At 36.5% G+C, this 19,352-nt stretch overlaps 1 protein-coding gene and 1 non-coding gene across 5 annotated transcripts in view; one reads left to right on the plus strand and one right to left on the minus strand.

Annotated features, from left to right (window-relative positions):
- Positions 1-19,352, plus strand: part of DISP1 (dispatched RND transporter family member 1) — a 188,333-nt gene that overhangs the window by 95,965 nt on the left and 73,016 nt on the right. The window lies entirely within an intron of this gene.
- Positions 494-597, minus strand: LOC115932422 (small nucleolar RNA U13). The gene has a single exon (XR_004068706.2). It is a non-coding gene; the product is annotated as a small nucleolar RNA U13 (small nucleolar RNA).

A 19,352-nucleotide genomic window follows, 5' to 3' on the forward strand; every position in this document is an offset into this window, starting at 1 on the left:
TCTTTGCACCAAAGAGACTGGGAGAAGTTGGTATTTACTTTGCTTCAAGTATAAAACTGTAGAGCAAGGGTTAAGGAACTCTTAAAGGAAGGGGCACCTTCTAGTACCCTTCTTTTTCCTCTTTTACAGATGGAAGAAATTTTTTTTTGGCTTTTAATTTTTTTTTCTTTTAGAATCAGAGTTTTGCTCTTTTGTCCAGGCTGGATTGCAGTGGTGCAGTCATAGCTCACTGCAGCCTCAAACTCCCAGGAATTTCCTGGGATTGCTCAAATAATCCTTCTGCCTCAGCCTCCCAAATAGCTGAGCCTATAAGTGCATGCCACTACATCCAGCTAATTTTTTGTTTGTGTGTGTATTTTTTTGTAGAGACAGGGTCTTGCTATGTTGCCAAGGCTGATTTCCAACTCGTGGCCTCAAGTGATCCTCCCGCCTCAGCCTCCCAGAGCACTAGAATTATTGGCATGAGCCACTGTCCCTGGCCCATTTGTTTTCATGTCAAACTGGTAATGTGCCAACATAGTAACAAGGTTTGAGGGAGGCACATCTCACACACCAGCATGAAAACCAAATCATGTTGCTTATAAACTACAAGTGGACTAGGAAGAGATTATAATGAGGAAGTGAGATGGTGGATGCCAACTTAAAGAATAGCAAGGAATCGAATATGTGGTTGCAGCAGCCAGCACTCATGTGATCTTTGACCATGGGCCGGAGGAATCTGAATCTTGTCTCTGGAATTCCCAGAAGTACCTTATTTTTCATAAGCTCTTACTAATGTGCTTTAACCAAGTTGCTGTATGTCCAGAATTATAATGAATCTTTTGAGGTTATAAGAAAAAAAAATAAGTTGGAACTTAAAGAAGAGCCACTGTTTGCAAGAGGGCTTAATCATATCTTCATATCTCTGCAATTAATCTATAGGTTTGCATAGAGTAGCAATTTGGACCGTTTATGTATTTTTCTCTCAATAAATTGTTTTAGAAGCTAGATTACTTTGCAGCATAAAGCACCTACTTTTTCTTCTGACTTACCTGCTTCTAGTGTTGTATTTTGTCCTCTCCCCTCAGTTTCCTACTTTTCCCTCAGATTGCCTTAGCTTCTGCTTTGCTTATGTTCTTCCCACTATTTGATGTGTATGTCATACATTTATCACCTTGTTACTGCTTATGGCTGTTTTCCTTTTCCCACATTTCCTTTACAGTCTGTTACTTCCTTTCTTTTTACTTCTTTTTACTTCTGTTACTTCCTTTCTTCATTCTCTCCTCCTCTATTTCTGTTTGCCTTGGTTTCCTCATTTGTTGAAATCGTTTTCTTAAAGGGGTTTCTTAAAGGTTATAGTGAGTTGACTCATGGATTAGTCAAAGTGTTTCTTTTTAACTTTATTTTATTGTCAGGCCTTATTAGCCAGCAGAATAATAAAGCCAATCATAGTATATTCTGAAGTTTGAGTAAACTTTTGTTGAACTTATTTGGTTATTTGAAGTTTCACTAAAGAATGTGAGTTAGAAAAATGGCAGAGTGATAGGGACGTGCTTTCATGTCTGAGTATTGACCTGTGATGTAATGGGAGCAAGAATGAAGCATAGTTGCCATATGCAGTGATGTGATCTTGGGATATGAGACAATTTGCACTCTCAACCTGCATGACTAGATATTTATAGCAGAAATGCTAAAATGAAAACAAAAACAAGAACTTTGTACTTGAAAAAACTTCTAATTAGACTTTAAAGTTTTGGAATATAGTAAAAAAAATAGTGACTGGAACTTAGTAAATTAGAAAGGTTTGTTTTGATGTGAGAAGTATGGCCTGTACCCCACCTTCTTGGTACTTGGTAGTTGCTTGTATTCTCTTTGAAGATTTACCTATACAATAGTTAGAAGTGAAATCTAATATTAAGACCGAATTATTTTATAGAATATTAACAAATTAAGCAAATAAATTAAGTTTTATTTTTATAGATAAGACCATTCACTTTTATATATCAAAATGCTAGCTTGCATGTATCAATATAGAGACGTTACTGTTAGACTCAAATGATCTAGAATATGAACTTCTAAGTTAGAGTTTATTTGCAAAAGAAGTTGAATCATAAAATATCTAAATTACTTGAATTATATTTCTCTTGTAATCATTCTTCTATTTGCTTAGCAATAAGATATTATCTGTGATGGGCTTCCTTTTTCTTTTTACTCTCTGCTTTTACTCCTTAACTTTTTGTCTTTAAAAAAAGTTGCAAGGTACTAGCACTAAACATTCAGTAAAGGAGTAGATAAGGCTGGGCATGGTGTCCCACGCTTGTAATACCAGTACTTTGGGAGGCCAAGATGGGAGGATCTCTTGAGACTAGGAGTTTGAGATAAGCCTCAGTAACATAGCAAGACTACATCTCTACAAAAAAAAGAAAAAAAAAAGGAATAAATAAAATAGGAATCTCTTAATAGTATTTATCTTTGCAATAACTTCTATAAAATTTGAGATTCAAACTCCTTGTTTGATACACTCTAAATCCAAGTGGGGGTAACTTGTTTTAATTCCAAATTTGTACTTAAGTGTGGGAATAGTTCATCTTTTTCAAATACATTCTAAATTTAAAAAAAAATGGGTAGGGTCTGCTTATATAACTCATACTGTTATATGTGTTGTTGTTTTTTTTTTAACCCAAGCTTACATAGGTTTTCTCTAATGCTAGGTGATCTGAAGGAAATCATTAAAATCTTTGGGTTGTTTGAAATTCCTTGCTTCTCTATTTGAAGTTAGTCTGGATCAAAGGGACCAGGATTTAAGTTTTTAAAAGAAACTTTGTAAAAATAAAAACTCCTTTAGGGAGACTTATGCAAATACTCAGTTGGACTTTTCAAATATGGTACTTAAATCCAGAAATAAATGTGTATTACTATATACAAATTTAATTGCCTTCCAAAATATATTACACCAAAGGGATATTCATTTTATGCTTTGAAGTTGGGTTCAGAAAAAATTTTTTTGTGTGACCTGGTGATGTTCGTACATTGTTATTAATTTGGATTATAAGTTTTCTTTGGAACAGTTCAAGGGGCTTTGTCTTTAGAAACAAGATGATATGTTACCAGGACCTTACCTCCTTTTTCATTCTTCTTGCCTCCCTCTTTCTTTCACTCATCCTCTTGAAAAGGTTATAGTCATTTATCACTGTGAGAATAGGCACTGCAAATACTATTATGAATATGAGACCATTATCCTTCCCTTCCTCCTCCCATCACCAGAGATATGGTGAGAGATCTTGTAAAACTTAGTTTTTGGCAATGTCAAAAGGTGTGAATAAGTTAAGATCATAGGCCAGGTGTGGTGGCTCACACCTATAATCCCAGCAATCTGAGAGGCCAAGGCAGGAGGATCTCTTGAGCCCAAGAAGTTCGAGACCAGCCTGGGCAACACAGCATGACCTCATCTCTACTAAAAATTAAAATTAAAATAATTAGCCGGGGATGGTAGCCTGCCCCTGTAGTACCAGGTATTCAGGAAGCTGAGGCAGGAGGATTGGTTGAGCCCAGGAGTTTGAGGCTGCAGTGAGCCATGATTGTACCACTGCAGTCCAGCTTGGGTGTCAGAGCAAGACTCTGTCATTCATTCATTCATTAAAAAGGAAGGAAGGAAAGGGAAAAAAGATCATAATAACAATGACTGAGCATTTTTCATATGCTCCTGGCTTTCTAAAATCTGAGTTCAGCTGTGGTTGTCTGGACACTGTCTGAGTCGCTGTTGTCAGTGTATCAGTATCAACAGGAACCATCATTGCAAATACAGTCAGAGACTGGGAAAAGCAATTGTTTCCAAAAGTTATGCTTCTTTGATCTAAATAAATGGTACATTTTAGCTTTATGCAAGATTAGGGATTATTTTAGAGATTTATGACAATTCCATTTGTTCCTATACAGGGGATCTGAGCTTGACGCTTGATGCTGGATTTGACTAACTCCCTGCAAAGCCAGCAGGGTGTAGATGTGTATTACCAAGGCATTACACTTGGCAAAGGAAGGAATGGATGCTGCATTGACTAATATCCCATAGGGATGGGAAGGAGGAGTGTATAACATTCCTTCAGTGTGATTGAGGGCTGTGTTGACTGTATGAGTAAGACAATGTAACTTGAAGATATTAAGTAGAGTCCATACTTAAGTCATTAGAATTCTTGGTCATTGACCTAGATATCAGGAAAGCAAATAGTGTTGGGTGATTAACCAGGGCAGATGCCTTAATTTAGGAATGCAACAAAGAACTTACTAGTTTTCATTTTTCCAGCTCCTCAACCTTTTCTTTCATCTTTCATTCTCTTGTAGTATTAGGCATGGTCGGTGACAGATCTTTGCCAAGGTCTAATACTGAATATTACTAACAGCATGGTGATAAATGTCTCTTCTGTTTCTTTTTAAGGCACAGGTTATCTTGTTGCTAACATAACTCAGAACTCTGATACCATGACCTGCTTAGTAAATAAAATACTTTCCTGCTATCAATAATTGTGTACGCTTACTTTTTGTTGTTATTGTTGCTTTGTAACCAAAGTATTAGAATGCCCATCTCCTTTGGTGTTTCTTTGCAAATTCAGTGCCTGAACCAATACTTATAACATATTTGTCATGGCAATTTTCATTATAAGATTAGGTAGTGAGTTGTATAGAAATAGAAATATGAGAATTCACTTTAAATATTTACCCTCTTCATTTTTGTCAAAAGTATAATGATCCTGGCTTGAGTACCTGGAACAGGTTAACCTGTGGATTTTTCTTCTCTAAAATATTTAAGGTTAAAGGTGCCTCTGATGACTGCTACAGGTTTTATCTAGCCCCAGTTACAGCATTCTGAGTCGTTTGGGTGTTCCCCAACATAGTAGCATACTTTATGGCACATATATGGTTGCTTGATATGGGCATTGGGACAGCTCTCTTCTTGTGTTTACACTTCACAATACAAACTGGAGCATTTGCTGATCCACACCCAGGAGGTTCATTCTGGCTAACAGCCCAGTAAAGTCTACCATTAAGGATGGTAATGGTCAGCTAGGACTTGCCTAGGCTTTCAGCATTGGAGTTTGCAATAAATATGTGAAAGATACCTTGGTCTTGAAGAGCCTGACTGTGGAGCATGCCAATCAATTGTAATGAGTTTTGTTTCAGTGTTTTTGAAATGGCATTTGCTGAGCTTAGTGACATGCTGCCCTTAAATATGTTAGGATACGCTTTTGCCTTCTATGACTTAATTGTAGTTTCTAATGTATGTCATTTATAAATATATTCTTTCAGCCAGGCCTAAGTTTTGAGCCTAACAACACATCTGTGTTGGTATATTTTCAAGGGTTTTTAAAGAGACCTAAGTAAAATATTCTAGCATATTTCTTATACTCTTAAATTCTGATATAAATAAATATCCTTACTCCTGCCCATTTGTCATTACCTTATTTCTTATCTTTTCACAACCATCTTGCAGAATTTTATTGTTTCAGGCTGAAAGAGTGAGGGTTGTGATCAACTTAGTATACCACTGGAGGTTATAAGAGTAAACAGCAAACTGTTCTCATAAATGCAGAATGTTGGCAAACTGACTAACTGCATCTGCCGCGCAGAAGGAATGCTGAGGGAAGTCATGCCCCGAGCGCAGTGTTTCTTGTGATTAGGCACATTGAAGCCTGTTAGCAATAATGTGAACCTGTGATCAATCAAGCAGCTGACCAATCGTTATCTGCTTCTCTCTGCTCCTTCTACCCAGTAAATATGAAGGGCTGTAGAAGCTGAGGGCTGCTGCCTTTGCTCACTAGAAGCAAGGAGCTCTCTTCTTCTTCCCCGGACCTCTTCTTTAAAACAGTTTCTTTTGTTTTAAGTTTTCATTTCTGCATTTGTCCCCCTTCATTCAGTCCTGTGGTAACCGTAGTAACTGTGGCAAACTGCGGCAAGTGGCACCCAAACAGGGGCGAACAGGGACAGATAGGGACAGATAGAGACTAGCAGAGACTTGCAGGGACAGGGAGGGACAGACAGGGACAGATAGGGTCCTATAGGGACTTGAATGAGGAAGGTCTGCTGGAACAGAGAAAGTGAGACTGATCAGACGAACGAGAAACCCCTTTACAAGCCTGCCAGCAGCAATATAAGGTCAGTGCCCTAAAGAGGTAAAGAGAATGGGAAGGTTTTGAATCAGGGTAACATGGGGAAGAATTTGGCTATTTCTTTTCTCTTTTCTGTTTGGAATTTGGTTCATATTGTCCTTTTGTCATTATTTCAAAATTGGAGAGAATTTTTTGCACCACCCACAGCACCTATCAAGCGTGGTGAACAGAAGAGGGAGGATGAAAATTGCCTTGTATGGTCCTCTTTTATGGCTACAGGAAGGCTAACTTTAACTTTGGCTTTTGAGATTGCAAACGTGGATTGTAAATGTGCACTGGCACCTGTGAGATGTACAAAAAACTTGGGAGGCTTTCTCAGAGCTTGTCAAGATATGGGAACTGAGCTTCATTGCTCTACAATGTTGGTTCAAGCAATGGCCGATTTGGTAGTTGATCCAAGGGGACTAAAGTGGGAAAAAGTCGTAAGTGTAGAAAAATTGGACATTTCAACAAAGAATGCTGTCAGACCTCTGGGCAGAAGGGATCTTATAACACGGTTCCCCTCTCAACAGAAAAAATGCCAGGACTTTGCCCTCATTGCAATAAGGGAAATCATTGTGCTAATCAATGCCATTCAAAATGTCAACAAAACGGCACCTCCCTGTTGGGAAATGAGAAGGGGGCCTGGACCCGGGCACCTCAAACAATGAGGACATTCCCCATCCAGGCCACAATTCTGTTTCAGGGGTGGGTCTCCAGAGGCATATTGATTCCCTCTCCTCAGGAACACCTGGAAGCACAGTATTGGATTTCCCAGTCAGAGAACTGGTTACGTTAATTGGAGGAAACAAACCCACTAAGATTCCCTCTGGTATTTGGGGACCTTTGCCAACAGGATACATAGGATTAATTTTGGGCACAAGTCATCTTAACTTATAGGGCATTACTATAGTCCCAGGAGTTGTTGATTTTGATTGTGAAGGAGAAATTCAGGTAGTGGTAATGTCACAAGATCTTTGGGTTTTTGAACTGGGAAAATACATTGCTCAACTGTTCCTTATTCCCTGTAAATTGCACCCTTCTCCACGAAAGGAGAGATGAGGGAATCGAGGGATTTGGAAGTACAACTACATGGGAAGTTTATCACAACCCATAGTATCTAGTAGACCCACTTGTGCAGTGCAGATTGAAGAAAAGAAGTTGTGTGGGCTTATGGATATGGGAGCAAGAGACTGGTCTCTCATGGTAATAGATCTTGAGGACTGATTTTTTTACTGTGCTATTGCACGAGAAGAATAAGCCTTGATTTGTTTTCTCTGTGCCTTCTGTTAATCAGAAAGAGCCTGCCTCTTGTTATCAATGGAAAGTTTTACCCCGGGGTAATTAACCAAAGAGGCAGAAGCTGAGATACAGCTTGTGGAGCAGATGCTTCAGCAACGGCATGCCTCCTGGCTGCAGCCACAAAAGCCTTTGCTTTTGTTTGGGTTGATTTACTAATGTGGGGATGAGGGTATGCTTGTGTTTTTATAGGAAATGTACAAACCGTGTGGGTGCCCTCAAGATGTGTGCAACCACGGAACTGGAGACTGGAGGGAGCCATGGATCCCAACCACGGGCTTGGTTCCCCCGGTAGGAGCCATAAGCCAGTTGAATTTGAATGTGAAGACTGAACGAACCACCAACCGGCAATTAAGGGCTGCACAGCCTGCAATTGCCTTTCTCAATTAATTAAAAAACAAAGGGAGAGATGGTGCAGGCCGAAAGAGTGGGGATCGTGATCAACTTAGTATACCACTGGAGGCTATATGAGTAAACAGCAAACTTTTCATAAATGCAGAATGTTGGCAAACTGACTAACTGCATCTGCCGCGCAGAAGGAATGCTGAGGGAAGTCACGCCCCGAGCGCAGTGTTTCTTGTGATTAGGCACATTGAAGCCTGTTAGCAGTAATGTGAACCTGTGATCAATCAAACAGCTGACCAATCGTTATCTGCTCCTCCCTGCTCTGTCGACCCAGTAAATATGAAGGGCTGTAGAAGCTCAGGGCTGCTGCCTTTGCTCACTAGAAGCAGGGAGCCCTCCTCTTCCCCTGATCTCTTCTTTAAAACAGTTGCTTTTGTTTTAAGTTTTCATTTCTGCATCTGTCCCCCTTCGTTCAGTCCTGTGGTAACCGTAGTAACTGTGGCAAACCACAGCATTTTATTTCATATAAACAAATTTCTGAAGCTAGATATGGCATGACATAATTTTGAACTGTTTGAACTTCTGAATAACTAATGCACGTGTTTTCAACATATAAAACAACTCCCTCTACATTAGTGAAATATCTAACCCTACTAACCCTAATGTTTTCTACGTTAGAGCTTGGGTAGCTTAAGGTTCTTTCCTTGCCAAAAATATTACCACATATTACAGAAAGTTTAAATAAAATGGGATTTGAATTTTCATTTCCCTTTTTCCATACAACTTCATTTTATTTTTGGGAATGTGATGTGTCATTTTCTTAATGTTGCTGTAATCTAAGTTATACTTAATCTAAGCCTTTAGCAATGATGACAGGTGTTTGTATGCAGGTGATATTTATATTCCTACGGAGTCTAACTTGGAAAATTAATTTGCATGTATTTTTATTTCATGACATACAGTAAAGGTAACCTTCTCTATAAATGTTTGATGTCTTACAGAAAATTTCAGTGTATTAGTTATAACCTCTCTTAATCTATGCATACCACATGCATGTAGATGCATTTAGAGTTTGGGAACAAAATACAACTGAAACTGTTAAAGAGAATGTTCTGATTAGACTCTTCAAGACATAGTGGTCTTCATTCAAGGAGTAAATCTCCTGCCAAGAGTTTCTATCATAAAAGTAAAATATTACATTTTGAAATGCTGTATCACAAACCAAAAATATTTTGGAAACTCTCCAGAGCCCATGGATTTATTGTGATTTGCTTTTAAATCATAGTGCAGCACAGATTATATATTTAGATGATCTACAGTCTACTTATTTTGTTATGGCTGAAGTGATTCAGCTTGTTTTTGATATAAAACTATCAAATATGAGCCTTCTGTCCTCTAAAACATAACACTATACTTTGTGTGGGAGAAAAACTCTTGTTAAAGACAAAATGTTCCCTTGAATTCCAGTGTGAAATCTGTAATAAACTAACCTGCTTGAGTTAGTTTTCACATTTAAAAAGTTTTCTTAATAGTAATTTTTTGGTTACGTTAAGGAGGGTTGGAATTTTGCCTATTTTTTAGCATTAGTCAGACTTTTGTCTTCACAGAAAAATGAAAAACTACATTTTCTCTCAAATTTAATGATCTCTATGGTTTTTGCTTTAAAATATGTACCCCAGTTTCTGATCACTATTAAAATTTTTGATAGTATATAAGTTAATATTAAGGAAATTTCATTCTAGATGACCAAAATGCTTTCTGTATAGTGATAAAATGCATATGGTTTTCTAGTCTATAATCAAATGAAGCAAAGATCATAATAAATGAAAACTAAGATTTCCCAGATTCACTTATTTCTAAGACACTTTATCACAGAAATCATATTTGCTACTATAAGATTAATTGGGCCAGGCACAGTGGCTCACGCCTGTAATCCCAGCACTTTGGGAGGCCAAGGCAGGCAGATCTCCTGAGCTCAGGAGTTCGAGACCACCCTGGGCAACATGGTGAAACACCCTGTCTCTACTAAAAATACAAAAATTAGCTGGATGTGGTGCATGCCTGTAGTCCCAGCTACTCGGGAGGCTGAGGCACGAGAATCACTTGAGCCCTGGAGGCGGAGGTTGCAGTGAGCCATGATCATGCCACTGCATTCCAGCTTGGGCTAAAGAGTGAGACTCCATCTCAAAAAACAAAAAAGAAAAAAAGTAATTGGCAATTAAGCTACAGACTTATACTTAATGACTCACTATAAGTGAAAACTCTTATTTTTTTTTTTTGCTTGTTTAAAAATATTTCTGTCAATGCCATGGGAAAATTCTACCTTCAAAACAAAAAATAAAATTATAAAAACTACCCAAGAATATGCTTGCATGTTAGCTTCTGGAGCAACCTCTACTGAGAAAAGGGTGAAAGCTAATTACTATCATTCCTTATTATTCAGTAGCAGTTTAGTATTCAGAATTTAAAAGCTGAGAATAGTGCAACATATTGTGGGGCCCATATAAATCAGCAGTAAAATAGGATTTTGTATGCTGAATATTAATTTGTAGGCTACATTTCAATACTGTATTCTGCTTAATAAAGGATATATGTAATAACAAGTTATAAAATGTCATTTGTTCAATAAACATTTGTCAAGTATAAATATTTGACCTAGTACATGGTATAATATACTTTATATCCCTTCTTAAGGGGTATAAAAATGATTATAATAGAACCTGTGCCTTTACATATAGATTAAGAGGGTAAAAGAGATATATAAATGACCACAATAAAAAAAGACATGTGCTAAGTACCATGAGGGATCTCAGGTCATGTATGTAACTTAGAATAGAAAGAGAGAATTTCTGGCTTAGGTAATCAGAGAAGGTTTCATGTTGTTTGCTGTGTGTTGTGAAGAATGGATGGGATTATGGAAGTTGGAAATGTGAACAAAGGCCATTGCTGGTAGAAAGACTAGCACAAGCACTGAGGGTGTGAGGGTGTGTGTGAAAGCTTGTTTGGAGTAAAGCAAATTCTGTTTGGCAAGGGCAGTGAGTAGGAGGGGAAAGAGCCCAGATAATGGAGAATCTTGTGTGCCAGCTAAGATGTTTAAACTAGTGGGGGAGCCATGAGTGTTTTTTTGGACTGAAGAGCAGCTTGATCAGATCTATCTCTTATATGATGTATCGAGAAGCTCTATGTTGCTTAGATAAGGTAGAAAAGGTAGGAGACCATAGATAGGGTCACATCTATTAGGCTGTTGTAGTAATTCAAGGGAAAGTTAATCTAAGAAAGTAGCAGAGGAAATGGAAAGGATGGCTATATGTGACCATGGCTAGGACTTGGGAATGAATGAACAAGGGTATACAGGGTGTAAAGGTCAAAGATGACTCCTGCCCTAGCTCAGGATGCAGCACAGATCTGGTGTTCAATAAATACATATTTAAGTGAAAATTTTGGGCTTAAATGACTGAAAGGGTGGACAGAAGTAGGAAAATCAAGAAGTTGTTTGAGGATGATAAGATCATTTGTATTTTAAATTGAGTTTGAGCTGCTGGCAGGATATATACATTGAAATGTCCTTAGAGAGTAGAAGCTGCAGAAATGGAACTTATAATAGAAATTGGAGTGTGACAATATAGGCAGGAAACATAAAGCAGAAAATTCAAAGGAAAAGACCATTGGATATTGCTCAAGATTTAGAATAACAGAATTAAGAAGATCTGCCAAGAAAATGGAATAGAGGTTAAAGAGATAGAGAATGTTAGAATAATGGAAACTAAGTAAAGAGAAAAGAATATTTACCAACAAAGTTGGTAAATGAAGAAATGTAAAGAAAATGAATATTGAGAAAGGACCACTGGGTTTCATTTTTGAAGAAACAGTTTTATTAGATGGTAGGTAAGATTGCAGGAAGTGAAGGAACGAGATGGGGTTAAAACTTGAGTATTGTCTGGCAAAGGAAAGGAAAAGATAGGTGAGTAGCCTGAGGACTAGCAGGCCAAGGGAAGGAATTTTTCAGGCTAGGGGAAATCTAAATATTTTTTGTAAGTAATTAACAATTTGACAAAGATGGAAAAATGAAGATGGACTTGGGGAGGCAGAGTGAGACAGAGTAAAGAGACATGGTGGTCAAGATTGAGAGTACCTGTGTCCAGTAAGACTGTCTGTAGTGATGAAAATATTCTCTATTTGCACTGCCCAATTCAGAAGCCGTGAACTGCATATGACTCTTGAGCACTTGAAATGTGACGCCTTGTGCAACTGGAACACTGAGATTTTTAAATTTCATTTAATATGAATCAATTTAAAATTAAGTCACCACGTGTGGCTTGTGGCTACCTTATTGGGGAGCAAAGATACAGTGGATAAATACAGTAATTAATAGCAGGAAAGAGGGTTGGACACTGAGAGGTAAGGGACAAGTTCCAGAAAAAGTTTGAAGTACAGGTGGTAGTGTTTAAAGGAACTCATAGTCAAATAGTTTCATTCTTTCCCATAAAATAGGTGGCATCATTTGCTGAGAAGGTTAAGGTAGGGAGCATGAGAAAGATTTCCAGCCATGCTTGTGGAGATTTCCAGTGGAGAATCTATGATAGATGAGATGAATCACAGCCGCATTGTAAGCCCTCTGGAGTTGAGAGTGTGCATTTGTTTTAGGTCTCTGCTTCCTTGTCTGGTGACTTTTTTCAGTAACATTTCTAAACCTAAGAGAGAAAGGAAAAAAAGAAGGGCAGGGAGAGCAAGTTTAGTGGAGCTCTTTGAAAGGCTGGAATGCTGGTGAAGTAAATAAATGCTGACGATGAGCTCTTAACTAAGCACAAAGCAAGTAAAAATAGGAAAGGACATGGATAAAGACTGTAGAGCCACGAGGTCATAAGGGTGAAGATGTCAGACTATGGAAGACCAGCAAGGCCATAAAATTTTCCGTTGTAAAAATTGCAGATTTTAGAGGTAGAATTTTCAACAGGAAATGAGATAAGAAAGAAGAAATGTCCATCGTTGCGTAAGAGGAATATATAAGACAGATGTACATATTTCCAAATTGTTGGGGAGGAATTTCAGCATCCCTTGAATTTTTTTTGTTTTCCTGCAATTTGCTTGCAATATTGTCTCTGCTCCAGACTTGATAATTCAACTTTGAATGCATGGTCTTTTCTTAAATAATCCAGGTTTGAGTAGTAAAATTGGGATTTATCTTATCTATTTGCAGTGATATCCAAATTCATAAAAACTGAATTCAGAGCCAGCAGGGACCTATGAGATCATCTCATCTAGTGTCTGGATTTTGTAGATAAGGAGACTGTAACCTCTTGATTCAGTGATGAGTTCAAGGTTACATAGCCAGTGAGTGGTAGAGCTGAGACTAACTTCAAGTCTTCAGTGATTCCCTGCACTGGGCTATGACTTGGGCAGCATAATGCTCTGGTCTGAAGTTTTCAGTGGGTATGGAACTATTTGTACTCTGGAAACATCAAAATCCAATATAGAATATTATCTTCAGAACTTTGGTATGATTAGTTTTTCTGAACTTGTACTTCCAAATTACTAAACTATTAATTTGACCATACTGAAAGAAATATCTTGCTGAAGCAGTATCTACAATGTACCACAGTTTACTTGTTCATAACTGTTTGACACTTAATGCTAAGAAAAAAAATAAATAGACAAGACTTTTAAATGTTAATAAATGTAACAGAATCCGGAATTGCATTTTTGACTAGGTGCAGCTGGGAAAGAGTTTGTTAATCAGCAGCTGTTTTATCACTTTTCTAAAAGTACCAAGTGTTGTGCCTCTCCTGCAGGCTCTAGTCTCTTTTTCCCTCCCCCATGCCCTTGTCTTCCTCATAATGAAGAAAGATACCTAAATAATATGATCTACGACAAAAAGGATACTGTTTTCAGAAAATATTAGAACATCGTAAGGTCACTAGTACTTTCCTTTTCACTCTGAATAATATATTGAGAAACATATTGAAGTAATTGGGGATAATATTTATTTATAAAATAATTATGTGTCCCATGTGACAATACCAAAAGTGTACTTTAACTTGTCTATTTTTACATGGACCCCAAATGTTTAAATGAAGTGATTAGACATACAAATCTGTAATTTTGATAAAAAATATAAATAAGAATTTACAAGTTTCTGAGTTAGAGAATACAGGTCTTTGGTTTTTGTGACACTATATTTAATTTAAGGGATTTCTTTATAGGATCAACAATTCTAGAACCTTTGTTTGCATTTCTTGAAAGGAAAAGCACAGTGAAATAGGATTAGCTGCTTTAATAAAGTGAACCAAAATACTGTTCAGATGATCAAAGAGTGTTAAAATACCTTCATTTTTATTTTAATTCTTTAATTCCATTTTGTCATGGGAATTTTTGGTATTACAGCATTTGGCATACATATGACATGAAATCAGCATACCCTAAGATTTTAGGGATTGACTCCTTTAATATATTTCCTCAAGTAAATATTTCACTCTTCCTTTTCCCTGTCCTTTTCCTTCCAAGATTCGCTCTGTTTTAGGTGAATTAGGAGATACAGAGATGAAAGTTACCTTTCCTACCCTCTAGGAGCTCAAACATACAGTGGTTTTCAAAATGTGGGTCCCAGAACAGCAGCAGCAGCATCATCCTGAGGACTTACTAGAAAAGCAAATTCTCAAACCCTACCCCAGACCTTCAGAATCAGAATTCTGGGGGATGAGACTCGGGAATCTCTGTTTTCATCAGCCCTCCAGGGAATCCTCATGCACACTCAAGTTAACAACCACTGGTCTAATGACTGGAACTTTATACCTTTCTTATTTTTGAAATTGGGATATAAGTCACATCCGAAAAAATTCACCATTTTAAAGTAAACATTTCAGTGGTTTTTAGTGTATTCACAGGACTGTGCAAACATCACCATTATCTAATTCTATAACATTTTCACCATCTAAAAATAAACTCCATACCTATTAGCAGTCACTCCCCATCCTCTGTCTCCACCCCTCAGCCCCCAGCAACCACTAACCTACATTTTGTCTCTATGGATTTGCCTCTGCTGGATATTTCATATAAATGGAATCATAAAATATGTGGCCTTTTGTTTCTTTCACTTAACGCAGTGTTTTCAAGGTTCATCCATGTTGTAGCATGTATCAGTGCTTCATTATTTTTATGGCTGAATAATATTCCATTGTATAGATGTACATATGTTGTTTATCCACTCATCGGTTAATGGATATTTAGGTTGTTTTTACTTTTGGCAGTTATGAATAAGGCACTATGAATATTCATGTACAGGTTTTTGTATGAACATATTTTCTGTCTGGTATATACAGTCAGTTCTCATTATTTGTGGTAGTTTTGTTCCTGAAGTCACTGCAAACACTGAATTAGTGAATACTGAATTACTGGTTCTAGGAGAAATACAGGATTGTTCCTGTAAGACTCTGGTCACATTTTCATCAGTTGATCAATATATAACCTTGTTTTATGTGTTTTTCTTTTTAAAGATATATTTATTGCTGATTCATTAACATTGAGTGCATGCCTAACAGCGCCATAACTCATGCCTGAACAAAGCGGCTTACCTAACCAGGTATATTTTCTGTGTGTGACAAGGCCTGTCACAGCCTTCTTGCACTTAGAGTAGGCAGCACTTCAGCATTACACTTGGGGGCTATTTGAAACAGTGAACTCACCAAAAAAAAAGCACAAAATGTGAAAAACGTGGCACTAAATCGACCGCAAAAGGGAGACTTGTTTACAGTATGAGAGCCAAACACAAGAGGGTAGTCTTGTTTGAGTGACTCACGTTTTTCACTGCTCTGCCAATTCACATGTCTGAATGACTGTGAAAGCACCATGAGGATTATTTGGGGGTTACAAATAATTTATAGTGAATAATCACATTTGCAAATACAGAATCCACAAATAATGAGGATCAACTGTACTGGGAGTGTAGTTGCTGGGTCATATGGTAGTTCTATGTTTAATATTTTGAGGAATTACCAAGCTATTTTTTTTTTTTTTGCAGAAGCTAAAGCATGTTACATTCCCGCTAGCAGTGTTTAAGGATTCCAATTTCTCCATGTCCTTGACAACACTTGTTATTTTCTGTTTGTTTGAAACAGAATGGTGGATGTGAAGTGGTATCTAATAAGATACCACTTATAAGTGGTTTTGATTTGTATTTCCCTAAATCACTAATGACGTTGAACATCTTTTCATGTGCATATTGGCCATTTGTATTTCTTCTTTAGAGATGTGTCTATTCAAACACTTTACCTCTTTTAAATTGGATTATTTGTCCTTTTATTGTTGAGTTGTAAGAGCTTTTAAATATATATTCTGAATACTAGACTCTTAGATATATGATGTGCAAATATTTTCTCCCATTCTGTGAGTGTTTTCATTTTCTTGATAATGTCTTTTGATCTTCAAAAGTTTATTTTGATGAAGTCCAATTTTATCTTTTTTTCTTTGTTTATGCTTTTGAAATTTTTGAAACTACTGTCCTCATATAGTTACTCAGTACATCCTGCTACAAGAATTGCATACATATTTTTATTACCAAAGTCATGAAGATTTAGATTTCACGGTTTCAATAAATTATAACTTATTTGCTAAGGGATGTCATTTGTAAATTTAAAGCATTTGTTTGTAGTATTTAAGAGATTTTTATGTTGTGGTTGTGGGATTTTAAATACTGGCATCATGAGGGCCATACGTTTATAAAAAGCAGTGTCAAATTTATTTAACAAACTGCTGTTTTTGTTTGGAAAATTGAAAAACACTTAAAACTACTCTAACATTTTAAAAGAAGATTCTACCTCTTTTTAAAACCATGAACTTTCTGTCCTAAAAGTAGGATCTTGAGCCATTTTGTGAAAGAAAACAAGAATCCCTGGAACTTGGAAATAAATGCAGATTGGTGTTTATTTGTGTTATTTTAAATGTAGTAGCACTGTGTGTTAGAAAACTGAATCTGTAACACTTAAGTCAGGCTAAGCAAGCAAATAATATCAGCTAACATGGCTTTAATCTACTAAGTAACTTAAAATCCAAAAGATCAAAGGAAGTTATAACTAAAAACAGTCCTTCATGCAGTTTCCCTGTGGAAGCAGGAAAAGGCTAGAAATTACATGTCACCTTCATATCCTGGCTTGCTGACCTTGTGCTCAGATCAAGCCCCTCTGTATGCCAGCTGTTACCATTATTAAGACCTTGCCCCAAGGGGTTAAGTAGGAGAAAAACTCTCCTGTCCTATTGGAGAGCAAACACTGAAAGTTCCAGCCTCTTAACATGCCTAATTCAAAGCAATCTGCATGCGCTTGTCATTCAGTCTGTCCTGCCGCTCTGTGGAGCTGCGCCTGCCAACTCATTGCTTTCTGCTGTGCTGTGATCCTGCAGTCAGTTGCCGCTGTTGCTACTGCAATCATTTGCACCAAACTGAGCCAGAGAAGTTCCCTCTTTTAACATAAAGGTAATACATTTTCTCTTGCTGTGTGAATATGTGTGTGAGAAATGTGTGTGAATTTGTTATTTTAGGAGAATGTATTTAAAAACTGAACTTTGTTTCTAGGATTGTATTTAAAATTCCAGCTCACTGTTTTGTTTTTTTTTCAGTGTAAACTTTGAACGGCATTTGGCATTTTAACACATTAAAATCTTGTGAAGTTTATTTAAATTGTAGTCTAGCACAGTAAGGTAAGGCCAGCCATTTCTTAAGTTTATTAAAATGTCATGTCTTTGTGAAGTTGGAAGGAAACCTAAGCTATAAGGAAGTTTGTTGTTTTACACTTTGAGATTCTTATTTAACTACTATCTAAAACAGAAAATTTTGAAAATATGTGCTTGCCATTACCAGGTGATAGAAAAATAAATGTAGAGTTGTAGGAATCACATTAGTCACTTTTGTGAATTAAATATTATAAGAAAATAGAAAATTATTAGCATCTTCCCTCATATAAAGAGAGTAGTTTGGTGAAGATACCCTCTTGTGAACTAAACTTCAACAGCAAGTAATTCTTATCAGAGTTCATTTCAGATACACAGCTTGGTACAGGCCTTCAAGCTATATTTTTAGTTGTTTAAATGTTTCATGCATTACATGGTAACTACAATAGTGACTGCATATGATTGGATTTACTACTTAAAGTAGAATTCAAAATATATTTGCTGTATTCACTTTTGCTTAAAATGAGAATGGATAATTTATTTGCAACTGGTGGAAAAATTCAAATTAGTTTAATGTGAAATATGTTTATGTTTGGTGTAAAATATACATTAAAAAATTAAACAGAGAAATTTAGTGAAAACTGAGATATTTCATGCACATCACTGACCATAAATGCCTTTATTCAATGATAATGCAAGAAATAGAAAACATACTTTACAATTTGTTAAAAAAATTTTACAAATAGGTATTCTTGTTGAACGAAGAAGAAGGAAATGTGTCCTTTTTACCCACAAGAAGGTTATTTTAGATCATAATATTTATAATTAAGAAAATTACAGTTCCCTTTGTTGGCTGGGAAATCACTAAACTGTGTAAATAAGCTCTAAATTTATGAGTGTTTCATTTGCAGGTAGTGGGTTTTCTGCTTCCCATGGTTTTAATATCTGGCGACACATTTCTACTTTCTAAAATGTTAAAACATTTTGCATTCTTTCATGTATTTTTTAGTCTTGCATCTCCAATAGATTATCTTAGATTGCTTTCATTGCCAACGTATCAAATATTGGGATATTTTATTGATTTTACTTTATTTAGGACTTTTTAGTATTAAAAAAGATATTTTTATGTATCTTCTATGCTTCATATAGCTCACATCTTAGACCTCAGTTTTAGACTTGTGATCATGAACTATTTGCATTGATTATGAAAAAATGTGTAATGTTTTAAGTGTCTGAAATGATTGACCTACAAAGTAGTTTAGAAAATACATGTTTACCTTAATTCAGTCTGGGAAATATGTATTATAAAGTGGATTCATCCAAAATTTAAATGTAGTCTCACCTGCCTTGCAGTTTATATTGAACCAGTGGAGCCTTTTGGGGAAATCTGCTTTTCAGTGTTTGCTATGCATCACTTCTTTACCTTCTGTTCTAACTGCTTTGAGTTCTGGGACTGGATCTGAGCATTCTTGCTGTATGATTCTTATAACTCAGTGTGGATGATGGACAGCCTTAACATACAGATGATATGAACATTTCCTATTTTTGAAAAAATACAATTCCTGATTACATTCTGACACAGGAAGCAAAACTGAGTTGTTTAGGATCAACACATATGAGCTCCTTAGCCTGTCAGCCTTTTGGAAAAAATATAAGACAGAGCAACTAAAAAAGATTAGAAAAGCTAGACTTGGAGAAGGTGGTGGCTTTCTGTTCTCTCCATCTTAATTTCTATTCTCTTATTTTAATCAGTATTAAACAGGCTTATGTATTACAGGCTCATATTTAGATTCCAAGAAAACTGTATAAGGAAGATAGTAGGTGCTTACCAAAATGATTGCTAAATAAGGACATTTAATTGAAAAATATGATTTAATTATTTTTGTAAGCAAACAAGAATCCCACACAATAGTAAATGTAATTTCAGTTCAT

This window comes from Gorilla gorilla, chromosome 1, assembly GCF_029281585.2.
Source record: "Gorilla gorilla gorilla isolate KB3781 chromosome 1, NHGRI_mGorGor1-v2.1_pri, whole genome shotgun sequence".
Taxonomy (NCBI): Eukaryota; Metazoa; Chordata; class Mammalia; order Primates; family Hominidae; genus Gorilla; species Gorilla gorilla.